We start from the raw sequence: 16,957 nt of genomic DNA on the forward strand, positions 1-16,957 counted from the left end.
ATGGAGCTTCTTCGGACGACCGGCTTCTAGAGCAAAGTCTGGAGCAGGAGCGGGATTGGCTGAGCCTGGGTCACCAGGCCCCCACGTCCTGCCCTGACCGGGGCGGTGAGCATTGGGCAGCTGCACTTCTCTGGTGGGAGGTGGGCTCTGCCTCGTCCAGTGCAGGAAGGGGAATCCATCTTTAAAAAGAAGGGTTAATTTCCACGGCGAAGAGGAAATGGTTCTCCCACCCTTTGAAACGCATTTCCATTTCCACTAGGTTTTCACTGTAGCCTCTGCAGCATTAGCTCTTGCGCCGTTCTCCTCATTTTACAAGTATTTTCATAGCCGTTTTCCTATAATTCTAGTAATACTGTGTTTGTCGTTTACATGGTGTTCTCACACTCATTCTCCACAACAACCGTGTGAGTCAGAGTCCTCCCATGTTACAGATAAGACGCACCCAAGTCCCCAGGGCTTTGAGGAGGTGACCTCAGACTTCAAAACCGAGAGTCCCACCCTGAGACCAGCCTGTGTCATTTCCACTGCGATGCAACCAAACTTATGGCTATGACTTTGGGCCAGGTTTTGAGCACATATTCTTCTTTATCTCAATCTAATCGAGAGCCAAAAAGGCATAGATTTTTGTCCTCCTTCGGTAACTTTTTGGGACAGTTTTTCTCAGTCCTTTGAGGCTTGTCACAAGCAAACACAAGAATACCAAAAATTCTATGAGCAGTTAGAATTTCAGAGAGAGCTGTAAACTTGCTATCGCTTCTAGGCAACATCGAAGAATACCCGTTTTAAGATCCCTGTCGATCAGTTGGCGGCTCCCATAGAAGCCCGATGAGTTAATTGTCAAAGAATCTGAAGTATGAAATAGGTTTAAAGGCGATTTTAAACCTGGAAAATAGATTGGTGGTGCGGGACACTGTTGGACCCCAAATACCAAAAATCAACTGAGATGCTCGCCTGCGATTCCCTGCAGCCTCCCCGAGGAGTGTTTACACAGGGCACCTGGAAAGGGACGGAGCTCTGCAAAGTGTCAGGGAGGGGCTGGTGCTCTGCATGCAAAGAACTGGCCTCAGCACATTCCAAGGGAAAAAGTGGAGAAAAAGTATGACGCGATGTCAAAAGAAGGTACGGGCCCAGCAAGCTCTCCCCTGCTGCTTAATACAGGAAATATTTCCCAAACATCTCGGCTAATCCTGCACCGATACAATGAGAAATGAGCCCGTCTGGCAGCCAAGCAGTTATTAAACAAGGACAAGAAAATATTCCCGCCCATAGCAACGGAGCCAAAGATAACAGCGGGGAATAGTGAAGCTGCAGAGAAAAGGCAGATACAAAACATTCAATCCTGGGAGCCCCCCAAGGCGACTGACGTGTGAGAAAAAGAAAGGGCCCGCGTTATGCCCAAGAAGCTAAGCAATGCTCCCGTGCCCTGTGGGCACGCTCCCTTCCCTCGTAAACCCCAGGACGTCACGTATGGCCAGGATCCACGGGAACTTGGCCTCAGGAAAGAGAGAGATAGGCGGTAGAAATGACAGGCAGGACTGAACCGGGGCCACACCTTGAGGCTTTCAGAGCTGGTAGCTGGCCTGTTGATGCAGCAGACATGGAAGGCAGGAAGATGCAGGCTGCGTTCTCATGGGCAGGAACACGGGGTCCACAAACACTGTGGGTGGTGCGAACTTCACGTAGCAGAGGGAGACTTGCTTTCCAATAAATACTCCTCTTCAATGCCCCTTTCTTATCAAAGCGCTCACTTTCCCAGTGTTCTTCCAAGCTCTCTGTTCAAGGTGGGAGGGAACTCCTCCTGGGTAGACAATCTCTCACCGACACCTTGTGGCTACATCCAAGGGGAGCTGTTCCATTTGTCTTTAATGAAGAGGCTGAGTTCCTGCTTCGGGCTTCGGAGGCAGCAGTAGCAGCTAGTGAGACGTGGAGCCGGGGGGCGGCGGAGGAGGCAGGATGAAGTGGAAAAGTACTACTACTTCACAGCTGTACTACTGTAAGTAACAGTAAGTACTGTAAGTACTGTCAATAACGGTAGTGCAGCTGTGAAGCAGTAGTACTTTTACTACTTTAAAAGTACTTATGTGTTTTGTCACTGCGACAAACAAGTTGGAGAATCTTGGAATTTTATGGCTGAATGGATTTTTAGAAATCATCCAGTGGGCTTGTTTTACAGAAGGGAAACTGAGGCTGAGAGTTTGAAATTGTTTGTTCAGGAGGAGCCTGGCCCTGTCCTCCCGGCTTCTGGGTCAGGGCACCGTTCACGGTATCATTCTACCTAGTCCCCTCCTTCAACTGAGAAATACATAAACTAGACTCATATTATTTTAGGGTCCTTTTAGGAAGAAAATGAAAAATCTTCCCTGTCTTGGCGACCTCCCCACAAATTGTTAGCTTCATTGGTCCACAGCAAAATTATCCAAGTTCCTTTAAGTCATCCTTGCAATGTTTTTAAATTTTAAGAAATTAAGCCCCTGTAATTCTATATGGAGGTGAACTGTGTACCGGCAACACCAGTTCCAGATCCACCCACTCTCTTCCCCTATGGGCACACTCCCTTCCCAGTACATCTGTCTCCTACAGAGAGGCTGTCCATATGATGAGAAAACCACAGGCTGAAGAGTACAAAGTTATCTCAACAGTTAGTTCTTTGCTCTAGACCACGGATGACTGCCCTCACACACCTTGAGTGCCCCCTGCTCTCCAGAGACTGAACTGACCTACTTTGGCACCACGTGAAGGTCACACCTGGGTCTCCGACACACACGGTGAGGAATGCAGCCTCGGGAGTCAGAGAGCTCTCAACTGTGCAAATGACACACCCTCTTTGGGCCTCAGTTTCCTCATCTGTAAAACAAGGGTCAAAATAGTGGCTCCCGGGACTTCCCTGGTGGTGCAGTGATTAAGAATCTGCCTGCCAGTGCAGGGGACATGGGTTCGAGCCCTGGTCCGGGAAGATCCCACATGTCGCAGAGCAACTAAGCCCGTGCACCACAACTACTGAGCCCGTGCGCCTAGAGCCCGTGCTCCGCAACAAGAGAAGCCACCACAGTGAGAAGCCCGCGCACCGCAACGAAGAGTAGCCCCCGCTCGCTGCAACTAGAGAAAGCCTGCGCGCAGCAACGAAGACCCGGCACAGCCAAGAATAAATAAATTAATTATTTTTTTGAAAAAGTGCCTCCCGCAAGGGTGATGAAGGGCCAATGCAGATGTAATGAGAGAGTCCATTTAAAAGAGGGCTTGGCAGAGAAAAATTGCTAACTATCATTATTTCTGTGACTATTGAACTCAAAAAAATGTAAGGAAAAAAATGGGGATATTAGATTTCTGCCAACAGCCTGGTCCATTTATTTTTAAGAGCATTGGCTTATCTCCAGATTTCAAGTTGCTGGGGACAATTTTACAAACTTTTAATCAGTTGCTTTCTCTGCAACTCCAATTTCAATCTTGTGTGCGCGGAAAGGGGTGGTGCAGGTATGCTGAGACTATGGTTCTCCCTTACCTAAGGGCTACGGGCACCCAGATGTCTCCTCTCATCAGTATTGATGTATAATCTCTTGACCCTTCTTAAATATGTTTAGCTAAGACCTCCTTTAACGTTTTCAAAAGGAACACACACACACACACAAATATAGAAACAATTGAGCAAAAGTAGTTTTGCCAGAGCTTAAAAAGTACCCCATCCTTACCTTGTTGTCCTTGATACGACCTGGACAGTCAACAACTTCGAACTCATGGCAGGTTTGGGTTGGCCCAGCTGCCAAGTTGGGCAAGAATTCGATTCCTCCTGGAACTTTCTCCACAGCCCTTTTTCCAGCTGAGGGCTGGTGTCCATCTCCTCTGGACCCTCCCTCTAGGTCCCACCCTGTTCTGGTCCCTTAAGTGAGAGGGACCCTGTGTGTCTGTCTCTGGGCTTTGAGCCAGCCTTCCCTCTAACCTCTCTCCTGGAGTTTTCCGTGGTTCCAGATTCCACCTTTGCTTTTGATCCTTTCCTCTCTGCCTGCTCTATTTCTGTGCAATTTTTATTTGGCTGAAGCACGTCCACCCGCCAGAAATGAACACTTGTTCTCCCCTTCTCAAAGGCTTCCGGTCTTCATCCATCATCGAACATAGCAGTAGGCTCTGGCCTCTGTGACAGCCACAGCCTGCCTTACATCTCCTCCTTTCAGACCTTGACTTCCCTTTACCACCACCCATTAGGTTCTCCTTCCCTGTGATCTAATTTGTTGTGAGCAAATATACTGGGACCTGATTTGCTGGACAGAAATGATGGACAGCTCCTTTTCTCAATGACTGATCAAATCTTTTCTGCTTCGCTTTTTCGGCTCTACCCCCTTCCTCAAATTCCCTTTGTTGACTCATTCCTCTGGAGGCTTTAAGAATCTTCTGAAATTCTGACATAAGTTAATAGAATTGAGCACATTATGCACCTACTGTATCTTCCACATATAGCAGATGGAAAAAGACATCATTTCCACCTAAAGAGTATGAGGCTTATTCCTTGTCACTTGGTTGAACAAGGATTTATTTACTCCTTGGGTACTTGCTGAGGTGATGGATGGGAAGTGTCACTGCCTTAGGTAACCCAATCAGTTACCTGCTGCCAGTTGTAACCAGTTTGCTGAAAGAGCAATAAAGCAAGGCCCCGATACCGTTCAGGTCACAGCATATTGTAGAAAATAGTGATTGTATTATTACCAAAGAGATCCAGATAACGTTAGCCCCTGGGGGGCTCTGCCTTCTCCAGGCCTCACACGGTTGCCCTGAGAGCGGAGGGAATTATTATCTCAGCTCATCCTAACGCATGTTGCTCAGGCCCAGCAGTGGGGAAGCTCGGCTCGAGGTTTCCAGTGGGAGTACCTTAATTGTGTATTTACACCACTGCCCATCAAACCTTCTCCATCCAATCTCCCTGCTCCAAGTCCGAAGGAGGTCTTGGCAGATCCCTTTGCTCTCCCAGGTACTTTCAGGCATAGTCTCATTTTCCATCTAATTAAAAAATATAGGACTTCCCTGGTGGCCCAGTGGTTAAGACTCCGTGCTTCCACTACAGGGCACATGGGTTCGATCCTCGGTTGGGGAAATAAGATCCCACATGCTGTGCGCGCGGCCAAAAAAAAAAAGATAAAATAAAAAATATATATATATAATCTCTTACCCATTTCGAAGCTTCTCCCCTTGCCCACAGAAGGCTCAGAACCTGCAGCAGGCTGCTGGGCTGTCTTTGTGCCCTGCTCCACCTTCCTTCCGATGAGTTTGGGTGGAAAGAAAGGAAGAGATGAGGGTGGCCTTGCCTGGTGCTGTTGACACTGGGGTTGGTGCACGCTGTGTGGCAGACACCCCAGTGCTGACTTTCTGCTGGGACACCACTGCACCCCGCCCCCCCCACACCCTTTCCTCTGGGTCACCTCACCCTGGAAGGCAGCCGCTCTTTAACTGACCCCTCAGTGCTGACCCCTCAGCCAAAGGGAAAGCTCAGTCAGGCTGCATCACTATTGGCGGACACGGAGCTGCTTCCCCTGCAATTCCTTGCCTGTGTCTTTGCATCACAGGAGGCACCAGCCCACCTCCCACCTTCGGGCTTCCCACATGACAGGGAGACACCAGTCTTCGGATCCAGAGACAAAGGATAAGTTCTTCCAAAATCCCTCCAGGCGTCCCTCCAGCCCCTGGTAGCCCTGGGGCTGTGTTTCCCATTCAAAGCCCCTCAGCAGACCAGCAGCCCACCCCATCCATATGTCAGGAGAAAGAGGAGAAAATGAATATGGAGGCAGGTTGCTGATAAGACTGGTGGGGAGTTTTTTGTTTCTTTCAGTTTTAAGAATTAAACGAAGCTTTCACTTTTGTGAACCATCAGCAGTACTACTGCAGCCTGCAATGAATATTCATTAAAGTCTGTCCTTGAAGAAGCGGCATTGCTGCCCACGTCTGTTTTGAATCCAGTACAGCTCTCTGTGCTGTTTCTGCAGCACCAAAGTCCTCATGTAAAACCTTTCTCAGAGTCCAGGTTAGGCTTTTTACTACTACTCGTGCCCTGGATGCTGTAACCTGTCTTTTAACACATCATCAGAGACCCTTGAGATTCTCCAATGATTACGTTTCAAATGTGAGAATTGTAATGCCTTCCAGGAAAAAGATGTTTTTCTTAGCCATACTCAGCAAATCCCACGCAATCTATTGAATGATCTGCATGAAATGTTTGGGCGGGGCATTTCCTCAGAGGGCAGGCCGCCACATTCCTTACCTGTGAATAAAGCTCTCTAGGTGGCACAAAGAGGTAATGCCCAGACTGAAATCTCCTGAGGCCAAGTTTTCTCCAGTTGATACTCCCCTCACAGCTGCTACTACCCTGTGGAATGGGTGCCCGCTCTTAGCACAGCAGAACCAGGGCTAGAGTCCAGGGCATTAGAGGAGCGGCACTGTCACACTCTCCTTGGAGCTCCTGCAGTGGCAATATTTTGTAAATGTTACAGAGCCAGTCATTCCGAATATACAGAGATGGGAAAAAAACAGTAAGCAGGAAATAAAAACAAACAGAACAACAACAAGAAAAAGAAAAAATAACAAACAAAAAACCCAATCTCCTCACCCCAACACCCAGAACTGGGAGCAAATCCTTTCACCAAATGTACTGTTGGTGACGTCAGAGAGGAATGTCCTACCAGAGGCTGTTAAAAGCATTTAGAAGGTCCTATAAATGGAATCATACCGTATGTAAACTTTTTTCTTTTTTTTAATGGCCACACTGCGCAGCTTGTGGGACCTTAGTCATGGTGGACATCGGATCCAGTTATTCCCATTGGATGAGGCTCACGAAACTGAAGTTCTGCATTTGATGTTGCAGCTTAAGGAGTTAGGAAGGGCTTTTATCTTACAGTTTGATTGGTCGGATGAAACATGGATCAAAAGGTGGTCCATGGGGAGCGAGCTGGAAATGCCAGACTTGCCTTGGTTTAATGTGGAAGAATGGATGCAGTGGCTTAGGGAGATAGAAATGTTAGATAGATTTGTCATTTAAGACCCACTCACCCCCCCTTGAGAGTCCAGAAGACATACTTTCACCACTATTATGAGGGATAAATGTGTGACCAGAGCCCTGGCATCCTTGGAGAGCTCTGTGATTGCTCTTCCCTGAAGGGCTGACCTCAGAGTAGAAACTGCAGCCACTGAGTTGTCCTTATTCTATTACGAATACTTGTTTGTGTGTGTGTGTTACATGATATGGAAGATGTATCATAGTGTTGGTGTATTATTAATATTACATCATAGTATTTAAGTTGCAGGACATCAAGGAGAAGAGTAAACAGCACCCAAGGACCTTACATCCTCTTCTGGGGAAACAGTTAGTGCATTTTCAGTTCTAGGCAGGATCGCTGTATCATATTAGATGGAAGGGTGATCTTGTTATTGTCTTCATTTGGAGCTTAGTTATGGCTTAAAGAGATGTGTGTGAGAGTCAGGTTGACAAGGGGTGGTCTTGTGATGGTTAATATTATGTGTTAACTTGGCTGGGCCACAATGCCCAAATATCTGATCAAACACTACACTGGGTGTTTCTGGGAGTGTGGTGTTGGAGAGAGTAACATTTACATTGGTGGACTTCGGGTAAAACAGATTGTCCTTCATCATGTGGGTGGACCTCATCCCATGAGGTGAAGGCCTGATGTTTTCGACTATTTGTCCTCCCCAAAATACGTACGTTGAGGCCCTAGCCTCCAATGTGATGGTCTTAAGAGGTGGGGCCTTTGGTAGGTAATTAGGTTTAGATAATCCCATGATGAGATTTGTAAGAAGAGAGACACCGGGGCTTGCTTTCTTCCGCAAATGAGGACACAGCAAGTATACAGTCATCTGTAAGCCAGGAAGAGGGTCCTCACCCTCATGCTAGCACGCTGATCTCAGACTTCCTAGCCTCTAGAACTGTGAGAAAGAAAAGCTTGTTTTTTAAGCCACCCCATCTATGGTATTTTGTTGTAGCAGCTGAGCAGACACCTGACTAGAACAAAAGACTGACCTCCCCTGAGCAAGAAGGAATTCTGCCAGCAGACGGCATTTGGACTTGAAACTTGTGTGGGTGTCCAGCTTCTAGACTACCCTGAAGATATTGGATATGCCAGCCTCCATAATCACGCGTGCCAACTCCTCAAAGTAAACCCCTCTGTGTATACACACCCTATTGGCTCTGTTTTTCTGGAGAACTCTGACTAATGTAGTCACTTTGGAAAACAGTTTGGTGATTTCTTAAAAAGTTAAACATTCACCTTTCACATGACTTAGTCATTCCACTTACCTAAGAGAAATAAGCACACGTTCATACAAGGACTTGTATGTGGGTGCTTATAGCATCTTTATTTCTAATACCTCCAAAACAGAAACCTCTCAAAATGTTCATTAATAGGTGAATTGATAAACTGTGGTACATCCATATAATGGAGTCGTAATTAGCAATAGGAAGGAAGAAATACTGATACACACAACATGATAAATCTCAAATAATTGTGCTGCATGAGTTCTTTTACATAAAATGTAAAAATGCAAGCCTGTCCATAGGGTCCGAAAGCAGTTCAGTGGTTGCCAGGAGATGGGAGTGGGGATGGAGGTTCTGAAGGAGCATGAGGAAACTGTTGGAAGTGATGGATGTGTTCATTATCGTGATTGTGGCAGTGGTTTCACACATGTCAAAAACCATCAAATTGTACACTTTAAACATGTGCAGTTTATTGCACGTCAGTTACACCCCAGTAAAGCCGTAAGTGCCCCCCGAACAACAACGACAGCAAAGCAGATGCAGACCATACCTTTCTGGTACTCACTGTCTGTGGGATAAAAATCGCTAGTATTTACAGAGCTCTTCATATGTGCCCTGAGCCTCTATATGTTATTTCTTTCAGCATTATTATTTCCTTTTAATAGAGGAGAGAAGTGAGCTTGGAGAGGTTAAATAACTTGCCCACCTTCTCTAACTTCACCTCTCTATCCAGAAATGTCAGTCCAGAGCCACTGACTATGGACTCTGACTCCACAGCCGTTCTCATGTGGGGCTGAGTATAGGAGAGAGCAAAGAGGGGCGACGGGGGCAAAAATGAGCCTGGGACAGAAACACAGCCTGGCGTGCCAAACTCGGGAGCAAAACCTTTATCCTTCAATTCCATGCATCAAGTCAAGGGTTGCTGTCCATCAGCCAGGTAAGATGAGAATCAGCAAAGAATGGATTGAGATGAAAGGAAGGATAAAAGAATGGGGATAAGAAAGGGATGGAGAGAAGGGAGGGAGGAAGGAAGGTGCAAGCCAGCTCATATCCTCAAGGAATTTAAATTATAATTTAAACATAAAAAAGCACACTTCTTGAAGGGCTGGGGACAGTGGGCAGAGATACACAATCTGGAGGCCCAAGGCCTTGACGGACGCGGCTGACGAGGGGTGGGTGGCTGTGAGGCTCAACTGCTCACACTCCTACCGAAGAAAATTCATGTTCTTCGGTACCCACGTCCGAAGGGCAGTTGGGGAAATTCACTCTAGTTTTACAGGAATCAGGAATGACCTCTAACACTGGAAGATGATGGATAAAGTGGGAGGACAGAGGGGGATTCAGTCAATGTTTCTTGGAATTTCCTTGGAAATGCTGAAGATACCTTAGGAGGAAGCCTTGTGGACGTTGAGATCATAGCATTATTACCATTCAGAGTACAGATGCTTACCCACAATGGATAATTCCAGTGACCTAGAGGGAAATTACTCATTGGGACAATACAGAGAGACTATCTCAATTATAGCATTTTATAACTATTATCAGTTATAAATATATTTAACTTATTGGAAATGTAATAGTATGGCTCCCCAAAACGTAATTTCTTTTCTTTCAAAAACACAAATATGGTTATTTTTCTGAAGACACCAAGAGATGCATTCTGAGTCATGGACTTAAGACAGTCTGTTATGGACTAAAAGTTTGTCCGCACCCCAGATTCATGTGCTGAGGCTCTAACTTCCAATGTGATGGTATTGAGAGGTGGGGCTTTGGGGAGGTAATTAGGTCATGAGGATGGGGCCCTCATATGGGGTTAGTGCCCTTATAAGGAGAGACACCAGAGATTCCTCTCTCTCTCCACCAGGTGAAGACATAGTGAAAATGCAGCTGTCTGTAGGCCAGGAAGAGAGCTCTCACCAGGAAGTGAATCAGCTGGATCCTTGATCTGGGACTTCCAGCCTCCAGAACTGTGAGAAAATAAGTGTCTGTTGTTTAAGTCCCCCAGTTGTGGTATTTTTGTAATGGCAGCCCCAGCAGATGAAGACACAAGATTACTGCAATTCATTCTTTTAATAAAGCAAATGGAATCTCTTCAAACATCTTAGCTCAACCTACCTGCATAGGAGACAAAGTGACAGGAAGAGAATCTCTAACATACCTGTGACTTTAGGTGAAGCTTCACGTTTGTGGCTTTTAATCGACTCAGCTATAAAATGAGGGGCTGAATTCACATGCCCTTAGCCCATCTGGTTCCTGGGGAATCGGTCAGACTGCCCTTCTGTTTACTGTTGGTTGAGTTGTTATGACCTCTACTTCTTCTCAGCCTTAAGGGGTGACAAAGAGACAGGACGATTTCAGTTTTCTATTTCTGGAGGGTTCTCATCTATCTTCAAGTTTTATGTGATTTCTTACCTTTAAGAACAGATTTTCCTGGGACTTCCCTGGCGGTCCAGTGGTTAAGACTCCATGCTGCACTTCCACTGCAGGGGGTGTGGGTTCGATCCCTGGTTGGGGAACTAAGATCCCGCATGCCATGCAGCGTGGCCAAAAAAAATTTTTTTCCTAAGGTTGAAGCTGATGGAAATAGGTTCCTGCAGCTTTGGAGCAATCATGAACGGTTAATATGTGAAGTGCCTTAGGGAAAGTTTAGCTGCCAGACAACTAGTTCTAAGTTCTTGAAGAGCTAATGCACTAGGGCTAGTTCAGTGACACCTGCTGTCTCTGCTGTGACTTAGAGCTGTTTGTGGTGAGGTGTGCCAGCAACAGGTGTGGAGGCCTCACCTGTCATCAAAGGTAAGTGGGCAAGGCCAACTAGGCCATGCGAAATTGTTCGTGTGTATGGTTGTTCCAGCTCCCCTTTGAATGGCTGTCTGGGGAAGGGCTAGATGGACACTGGAGCCGTCTGGCCCTCTGGGTGGGTGGAGGAAGGTGGAGTGTTTCATGGAATTTCACAGTCCCCTTGACAGGCATAACCTGAGCCATTAGACTGATCTCATCCATCTTGATGTTATTTCTCTCAACAAGCAATAACCTTAGCTTTCCATGGCTTGTGGTTTCTGTAAGCTGGGAATGAATTCCTTGACTCTGAGTGAAGGTGTCCAGTTTGAAACAGTAAAAAAATATTTAGTCCATAAAGACATTTTGTCATCAGGGAGTGCCCTGTATTTGGAAGAGTCCAGTGGATAGAAGTCGCTTTGGAAATCCTTGTGGAGCCACAGGAGTGATTTGTCAGCCACTCAGGCATTCTTATAACCAACATTTATTAAGCATCTGTTGTGTACTAGACCCTATGCAACAAATGTCAGATACCAGAGGTGAACATATACAGGTCTTGTTTTCAAGGAACTCATGTATTAGTAAGAGAGATGAAAGCATGAACTGTTAGATTTTTTAAAATTAGTTTTTATTGGAGCATAGTTTCTGCTATACAGCAAAGTGAATCAACTATATGTATACGTATATCCCCTCTTTCATTGAGTAGAATTCCCTGTGCTATACAGTAGATTCTCATTAGTTATCTATTTTATAGATAGTATCAATAGTGTATATATGTCGATCCCAATCTCCCAATTCATCCCACCCCGGCCTTTCCCCTCCTTGGTGTCCACACGTTTGTTCTCTACGTCTGTGGCTCTATTTCTGCTTTGCAAATAAGATCATCTATTTTTCTAGATTCCACATATGTGTTAATATATGATATTTGTTTTTCTCTTTCTGACTTACTTCACTCTGTATGACAGTCTCTAGGTCCATCCACGTCTCTGCAGCTGACCCAATTTCATTCATTTTTATGGCTGAGTAATATTCCGTTGTATATATGTACCACATCTTCTTTATCCATTCTTCTGTTGATGGACATTTAGGTTGCTTCCATGTCCTGGCTATTGTAAATAGTGCTGCTATGAACACTGGGGTGCATGTATCTTTTCGAATTAACGTTTTCTCTGGGTATATGCTCAGGAGTGGGATTGCTGGGTCATATAGTAGCTCTATTTTTAGTTTTTTAAGGAACCTCCATACTGTTCTGCATAGTGGCTATATCAATTTACATTCCCACCAACAGTGCAAGAGGGTTCCCTTTTCTCCACACCCTCTCCAGTATTTATTGTTTGTTGATTTTTTATGAACTGTTAGATTTAATCACATGAAATTGCAGACATTCAACCACTTTGGTCTATTAAAAACCGACAATTTCATATGGTTCAATCAGATGCTATTGTGTCTTATGTATAACAGGCTATGGGAACAGAGAGGAATGAGTGGTTAATTTACATGTTGGATCGTTGTCAAAAGGCTTTACTGAGGAGATAACATTTAACCTTGGCCTGAAAGGGGGAACAAAATTTTGAAAACATTGTAAAAGGTGAGGTGAGAGGAAGTAAGTTGCATTTATGCCATAAATACTTATTGAGCATCTACTATGTGCAGGATGGTATCACACGCTTACGATACAGTGTTCAGCCTATACAGTTGAAAGTCTCTGTCTCCCTGGAATTTACATTCCAAAGAGGGATCCTGGGAATAAACACCCAATTAATTATTTAATTACAGTTCTGATTGGTGCTAAGAAGAAGCAAGTCTGCTAGGAGAGCAAGTTACAGGGGCCTGATCTGACCTGTGGATTCTCCAAGATAAAAAGGAATTAGCCAGAAAGAGATATGGGTGGAGGAGAGCATTCCAGACAGACGAACTGCATGTGCAAAGGCCCTAAGGCAGGCCAAGGGAGCAATGTTTCACCTCTCAGATTTTAATGATCCTAAGAGTATATGTCTCTATGATATGATCCCATTCCCAGGGGCTCTGACACTTGGTAAATACACAGGAGAAGACCTGGGTTCTAAGGTGTAGCCAAATCACCAACAAGGTGACTTGGGTGAAGATATCTTAGCCAGGAGCTATCTGTTTGGAAGGAAAATTAATTAATAAAATAAAAAATGAATGAAAATGAAAGCAAAGCAAATAATTAAGGATACTGATTCTTTTTCCCCAATTGTTCAAGTTTTCAACCTCCTTTTCAGATCCCTGCTGATCCTCCTTACGCCTGAAGCCCAGACAGCCTTAGAAGAAATAGGCTTAAAACCCGTTGGGAGGTTTAACCTGAAAGCGTGTCAGAGTCGCCCACCTGGGTGGGGCACAGGCTGATTTCAGTGCGCCCCTATTTCGACACGTGTGGACCACTTCTGGAAGGCTCAGCCCTCTGCCACAGGCTTTACCAACGGACTCCACACGGAGTGAATTCCCTCGGGGTCTGACCAGCTGAGGACACAGCTGAACCGGGCCTGGGCTGCTGGCAGAGGTGATGGGATGGAGAGGCCGGGGGGCTGATGCCACCTGACAGTCCCTCTGCATATTTCACAGCTTTTCTTCGTGTTTGGCGTTGTTATTTTTGCAAATACGGTTTTTAAAAAGGAGGCTATTATTTTTTCATGTGCTTTAATATATGTTTGTGAAAATTTTTCATCTGCAGATTTAGTTCCTCGTGGACAATATCCAGCACAGAACTTAGAGGCAGAGACTCCTCAGACCAATTAGCCAAATCAGCCAATTCCTCTCAGAAAAACCCTGACTTCATTTTTGAACTCGAATAAGTTTCCTTGCATCCCTGTGACAACTGTCTCACTTCTGAATCCCGATTCTTGCAGAGAATCATAAGACCTTCATCTGACCTTGTCGCCTGGGTGAAGTACGGGGCCTCTACCTCCAGTATTTGCTAAGGACATTTCCCTCTGTCCCTGTCAGGGGCTCTCTGGAAGGAGAGGTGTGGTGCCCTGGAGGCTTTCACCCTTGTGAGCTTCAGGATGGGTGAGGGGTGTGCAGTTTTTTTATAAAGTGGGAGAAGGATGGCTGGGGTGAAAAATCGTTGAGAAATGTGAAGTACAGGTCTATTCTTAGGCAGAAAAAAATACAAATTTAAATCGAGCATCTGAAAATTAATTTCCTCAAGACTGTCAATGCCTGAAGAGCCCCCGGGAAAATGTTCTTGTACCCCTTTTGCAGAATACTGATTTAAAAACAACTCTTGTCGGCCAACTTGGTCCCTGAGCCCTCTGTTCATTTAGTGTTTAGAACGCGGCCACTCACCTCTCCCCAAAGTTTACTAAATCCACTTCTCTCCTTTTAGAAGAGTGTGCGCTTGGAGGACAGACCCTCCCGAGGTGAAGCTGCCCTGACGCCTGCAGGCTGCAGGCTCCGGTCCCACACAGATTCCCTGCCCTGAGCTTCTGAAGACGGGACCGGCCTCAGGTAAGTCCTGTGAGGAAGCTGGTGGGCTTACTGGAGCTCCAGTCTGTCTCCATGACAACAGAAAAAACGGTGTATTTTATAGAGTCAATTTTGCTATGGCTAAAAGAACCTCAACCTGTCCAACACTGATTTTTTAGGTCTGTAAACCGAAGCCAGAGATATGGGGGGTTGGTGTCCCCCAAATCTCACTGTTAGCAAGTGGCAGAACTGGGCTGGAAGTTGATTCCCCAAAACCAGGGCTACCCCGGGGAAATGAAACACTGGTTGATGTCACAAAGATACAACAAATGGGTTCACTGACCAGACCTTTCACATTTTCCTCGCTGCCCTGGTATCTTTTAGATACAGTTGTGATTTCTTCATCTTGGAAGCCAGATGGTCATGGACCTCCCCTGGATTTTAAGAGGAATCACATCTAGAGATGCCTGGAAGGGTTTTTTGGCTATGACTTTCCTAAGAATAAGTTTTTTAGAATTTCTATCACCTTCCAAGTGGCTGCACAGTCCCCAGGATTCCTACTGGACTTGGGCTGCAGAGGAGCCTGAAACCGAAGTCCTTCAAATCATTCCAAATTGCAGGTGCTTCAAAATAAATGTCTTTTAAAACTTGAGCAACGTTTGCCTCATCTCTGGGGCTTTTCTCGTTTAATTCAGACTCGATGGCTTATTCCCACTTTGCACCTGCTGGAAATACCAGAGGATCAGCGGTCGGTCCAGCCATGACCAACCACCAGTTAAAGACCCCAGTCAGCTGCACTTGACTGAAACATTAGGTAGCCTACCACGGTTCTGGGAGGGGCCAACATAAACCCCTGTGCTGAGTGGGACTCTGGAGATGGGGAGAAGCCCAGTCCTGTAGCCTCTTGGTTGGACCTCATCACCTCATCGTACCTCTGTCCAAAATGATCCTGAGCTGTAGCGGAAGTCAGCATATGATACATCTGAAGCTTAGTCTGTGGAGGGTGCAGATGAATCAAGTCTCTCGAGCTGGAAAAAATGAATTACTGGTGAATTCAGGAAGAATAGAGAGTTCATCAGTGTAATCAGAAACCATTTTAGCATCCAAATTAGCAATCTCATTTCCTGAGTCCATTGGGCAATTACTTCTCTTCATTTTAGAAGTGCCTATAATAAACCCCTTAAAAAATAAATTCAAGTAACTTTGCAGAAAAATAAGAATCCAAATGGATATGAAACTTAATTATCTAGAGTCTAAAAATACTAGAATGAGTAAGGATGTTAGAGATGCTCTGTATTCAACTATACTTCAATACATTTTTTTTTTTTTGGCCACGCAGCACAGCACGTGGAACCTTAGATCCCTGACTAGGGATCGAACCTGTGCCCCCTGCATTGGAAGCGTGGCATCTTAGCCACTGGACTGCCAGGGAAGTCCCTCAAAAAATTTTTCAAAATGAAACACCCCAAAGAAATGCTCTGTAAAATGGAGATAATATACACACCACATAGAATTGGGCTGCAGATGAATTGTCACAATGACCATGAGGTATTTGGCCAGAGTCTTGTTTATACAACTCTGATTTCATCTAATTCAGCCTGTCATTTTGTAGACGGGGGACCTGAGGCCTGGGGAAACTTCCTTGTCTATGTCAGAAAGCTGCTGTGAGCTGACCGGGTCCTGGGCTGACACCCAATTTAGAATCCCTTCTACTTTACATGCTTCCAACACCCAGAGCCAGCGTAAATCAGCACATTTTGACTTAACCCTTTAAACTCCAGAAAGCGCTGAGGGAGATAAAATTTCTCGAAGACTTCTGGTGTGTGTGTCACAGAAGTTGCTTGAGGCTGCTGGACGACTCACATGGAAGCTTTGGTTTCCTCCTGAACCTTCTGCCTTCCTGTTGGTTACAAGCTGCTTTCACATCAGCCTGAGGCCTGATTGGAGAAGTGCTGGCTTAGGGGTATGACACATGCTTGAAACACGTTATCAGGGTCCTTCTGGAAGGAGAATTGGGAAGAAGGTGGTAAAGGCTTATAAGATGGGTGATGTTTTAAAAAAAAGAAGCTATGGAGCCTTCTCTCTTTTACCCCAAGTTTCTAGAAATCTCACCTACAATGGATATTTATTTTGGCCTTTCGCAGAATCATTCAAGCCCATTTTATATCAGAATTTAGAGGAGCTGGCTAAGGGGAGAATATTAATTGTGAAAGCATGGGGATGACTGGCCGGGTCCATCCTGCTGGAATTTCCACCAGAAGCTCAGTAACTGACAAGCAGAGGTAGATCACTCAGTTCATATGCTATTACAACTTTGCATAATAACACATAAATCTTACAAATTTTCTTTACCTTAAAGCCATTAAACACATTGATGATATAAATGTATTTTTCCTAAATATAATTAGAATACTTTATTACTAATATATTCCCCTAAATTCACTCCCTTAAAAGTGGTTCATCTTTCTCCCTGTTAATTGAATTTGACTATTTTCACAGCTTTATATCCTT

General features: G+C 45.3%; 1 long non-coding RNA gene across 26 annotated transcripts in view; it reads left to right on the forward strand.

Moving 5' to 3' along the window:
• LOC115844432 (uncharacterized) overlaps positions 1-16,957 on the forward strand; it is a 326,879-nt gene that overhangs the window by 257,371 nt on the left and 52,551 nt on the right. For 16 of the 26 annotated variants that reach the window (XR_009564997.1, XR_011377660.1, XR_011377659.1 and 13 more), the window contains 5 exons: positions 9,023-9,182; positions 10,110-10,214; positions 13,264-13,541; positions 13,713-13,928; positions 14,367-14,488. This is a non-coding gene — a long non-coding RNA (uncharacterized lncRNA). Of the gene's footprint in view, positions 1-9,022; positions 9,183-10,109; positions 10,215-13,263; positions 13,542-13,712; positions 14,048-14,366; positions 14,489-16,957 lie in introns of all 26 variants that reach the window. The other 10 variants (XR_011377651.1, XR_011377655.1, XR_011377649.1 and 7 more) reach the window with 4 other exon arrangements.

Source organism: Globicephala melas, chromosome 8, assembly GCF_963455315.2.
Source record: "Globicephala melas chromosome 8, mGloMel1.2, whole genome shotgun sequence".
Taxonomy (NCBI): Eukaryota; Metazoa; Chordata; class Mammalia; order Artiodactyla; family Delphinidae; genus Globicephala; species Globicephala melas.